This window comes from Candoia aspera, chromosome 3, assembly GCF_035149785.1.
Source record: "Candoia aspera isolate rCanAsp1 chromosome 3, rCanAsp1.hap2, whole genome shotgun sequence".
In the NCBI taxonomy this organism is placed as follows: domain Eukaryota; kingdom Metazoa; phylum Chordata; class Lepidosauria; order Squamata; family Boidae; genus Candoia; species Candoia aspera.
The window spans coordinates 165933015-165936977 of NC_086155.1; positions in this window are offsets into that span (position 1 = coordinate 165933015).

Genomic DNA, 3963 nt, shown 5'->3' on the forward strand with positions numbered 1-3963 from the left:
CTAGTTACACTGGCTTGAGCTCTTGGAGGAAAGGTAGCATAATCAAGCTTACAAATACAGTAAACATATTGCAACACCTTTTTTTTTTCTTTTGAAGCCTGTTATTTAGAGGTAGTGGAACAAACCTGCAAAGCAAAAACAAATGCCATCGTTTGGACAAACAGAAATGCTAGGATGCAAGCTGAAAGTTTTATAAAAGATTACAGCTGCCTGTGTTCCTTTGCCTTGTTTGTCAGATAAACTCTTTAAATGTTATTTCTTTACCTATTTTATTAGATACCATAAGGATCAAGGCTACAGAGTGCTGACTCTTTACAGAAAACAATGTAAAAATTAAAGATTATACCTCCATTCTAGGAAATTTGGGAGGAACTAGCTCTGTGACAACATATGCTGACTTCAGGTACAAAAGATTTAGAGAAATGAATAGCTGCAACATCTTTTGTATACTTTACTACTTTGAACAATATTGTTTTTAAAGAACTGGGTAAGAAACTTAAAATTGAATTAAAAGCAAAAGCGAACCATGCTTTTGGCTGAGGGGTAGGGAATTGGAATGGGAATTGTATTATTATTTTGTAAAAGCAAGAAAATGATCTGAGGAAATCCCCCAGTGCTTATTAACCTTGTATGTTTTCAATAGCTGGGAATTAGACAAAGTGGCACCTCAGAGTGTCTTGTCTCAGGTTGATTGGCAATTTGTTCCCTGAATCTTTTTGATACACAAATTACAGTGTCAGTCCCAAAAATCATTTAACTATAGTAAACAGCTGCAAGTCTTAATACTGTACAGAAAAATGACTAGAGCATAAAATAAAAAAAAGATGGCCAATGATTATTTAGAGTAAGGGTAATTAAGCAGTGGGAAGAAGCTGGCAAAAGGAAGATCAAGTTTGAAAATGGCCATATCAGGCTGGATGTTGTGGAGAGAACATTCCAGGAAGAATTCCCTCGTGCATCCCTATGGGAGAGGCTACTGGGCAACAGTTTGGGATGTTGCTTCCCCACTGCTACCCACGCCACCACCTGTCCCTCCTAGTCACATGACCTACTGTGGAGTATATGCAGCCTGCCCCATGTTTTCAATATGTATACATTGAACACACAGGGACTCAACACAAGAGGCGAAACATAATTGCAACACAATACTGCATTACCAGAAAATGCTCATTTGACCACTGCAGGTAAAGGGGTTGAAAAGAAATCTAGAAGTTATGCTTTCCCTGCCTTGTTTGAAAAATAAATCATCAGCCTCTCAGCACTGAAGCAGTGTCACTGATATAGGAAGGGTGATTATTTTTTTTGGCCCAGGGATTTCAAGGAGGGGGGAGGGAAAGGTTAAGTAAAAAGTTGCTAAGCCTAGTACTGTAGAAGTTTAACACACCAATTCACCTGGATATTTCAGTTTGTAAAATATCCAATATCTCATAGCCAAATCTGCAGCATGTCTGGAAAGGAAGCTACCAAAAAAAAATAGGGTGGGGTGGGGGAGGAATCATGCAAGGCAGACGTTACTACCCTGTATGTTGTATACAATGCACAGTAGCTGAATTCATATACAACATGCAAAGCCAGCACCAAAAAAACACAGTACAAGATGTAAACTCTTTCAATGAAACAAAAGTAGGAAGCAATTGAAAGTAAGGGAGATAAGAAGACTTCTCTGCTTTAGAGTCAAAACAAGTTAAAAAAAAGGCCTCAATTTTCCTCTGTGGGAAAAAGTCTACCCAGACAACACTTTCCTTTGAAACTAGTTTGGATATAGTAAGAAGATACTCCAAAATAAACTTGCTGCAGTCCATGAGGATCCCCAAATGCAGAATTAAACAATACATTTTTTTTAGAAAAAGCAAGAATGACATTCACAAGTTTGAATTCCTCAGAACTTTTATCACATCAAATAGCATAAAATAATAGAAGGGAAAAAAGTCCAATAATTAAGACTTGGGGTCATGAAGCCTGCAGTTTAGATTCAGTGTAAAGATAAAAACTTCAGATTGAGTTAGTCATAAGTAGGTGTTAAAGATTTCAGTGTACATCAAGTATTACGGAACAAAGAAACAATGGCTGATTCCCATAATTCAGGAATCTGAAAGACCAGCTATTTTGGTCTCTCATTTTAGGCAAAATAATGAACAACAGGCAAGGAAAATGAGTAAAGAAAATGGAGGGGAATCAAAATGTGTCCTGTCCAAAGAGGAAAAAAAATAAAAGATGTGTGAATGTGCACTTTGGCTATAATTCATCAGTTAATAGAGACATGAATATACAAAAAGGCAGAAGTGCAATTGTAACTTACTGTCCAAAAGGGTTATTACAATATTTAAAAATGGGATACAGATGCATATAAAACACAACTGTTTTTCAAACATGTTCCTATAATTCATTTATTGAATTTATATAGCTGCCCATCGTGATTCAGCAAAATTGGTCTTGTGATATTATTACACAGCTTCTTGGGATCCATTTGTTCCCCTGCACTCTGGTCATTTATGGCCTTGCAAGTCTCGGGGTTGATGCTGGCTGCTTAGTGGCAACAGTAAAAGTTTTGAACAATCTAATTAATAGCAATATGTTTATCCATGTTATTAATTTACTAATAATTAAAGATTGGATGGATTCCTGCAACATGATGAACTATAACAACAGGCTGGTTGTTGTGGGGAAAATAGGAGGCAGGAGTATTGGGTCTGTTCGCCGCCTTGAGTTATTTAAAAATAATAAAGGTGGGATATAAATAAATAAGCAAGCAAGCAAGCCATGGTTTTCAAGTTACAATGGCTGAGTTCACACAACCAAAGGAATGGCATTATGACTTACAGAAATGTGTGAATCCACCTGTAGAATGAAGATTGTAACTTGTCCTTCTCATAATATGGAATAATGAAATGTTATATTATTATGCACACTTACTTGAATGTGGGACCACAATCCTATATACCAATATCTAGATTTAACCATAATCTGACTTTTGAGGACATAGAAATGAAACTGCTCTTAAGTTTAACTGCCTTTAAATAGTGAACAATTTAAGATGAATCACCTTGCCGACTTTGGGTGATCTTGAATAACTAAGCAAGGTAGGACTTGGTTAGTACTTGATTAGAAGCCTTCAAGAAATACTTGGTCTGTAGACTAGGTTGGGAAGTAAAAAAAAAAATCCTGGGAGAAGACAATGGCAAACCATTTCCCATATACTCTCTAGGTGTTGAGTTCAACTCACAGGAGTATTTAATATAGATGATAAGCTAGAAACTACCATTTTGACATTTATCAAAACAGCATGATACACAAGGGAGTCTTGTGACACACTAATACCTAAAGTATTATGAAAAAAAAATTAAGGAGGTATGTAATGGTAAAGCAGGAAGGGGAAACCATTTGTTGAACACACTTAGCTTGGGCAGTGAGCCAAGTGCCACTTGATTTTGGAGGCGGGGCAAAGCCAGTACATGGAAGAATGAGGAGGGTACAGTTGTCCACCTGGATTCTGAATGGGAGGGCTGCAACATTTTAACTTCATTCATAGTCTAGCACCTAAATCAATGATTAGATCTGGCTTCCAAAGAGAAGCATGCAGCATAATATTGGTCTCATTTGCATGTGGCACTAAGCCACAGTTCTTAAACTATTTTTAAGACACAAAACACTAAGCCATAAACTATTATTTCAGTCCACACAGTGTTAAGCTAAACATTGTTTGTGGTTTGCTGTGTTCTGTGAACCCAGGCATTGGTTATAACCCGATTCTTTGATATTTTTGCAAATTTATCCAGTAAACCATGAATAAGCAAATATTTGGGGTAGTATGGTAAGTAAATCCAAGATTTACGAATTAGGCTAGCTAAAACCACAGCCTTAAGGCAACATGTAAATATAAACGTATTTCGTTTTGGCAAAGGACAGCTGCTTGGTGTTTTCGTCCTTTTCTAGCTTGAGTATTTTTCTTATACTCAGCTGGGA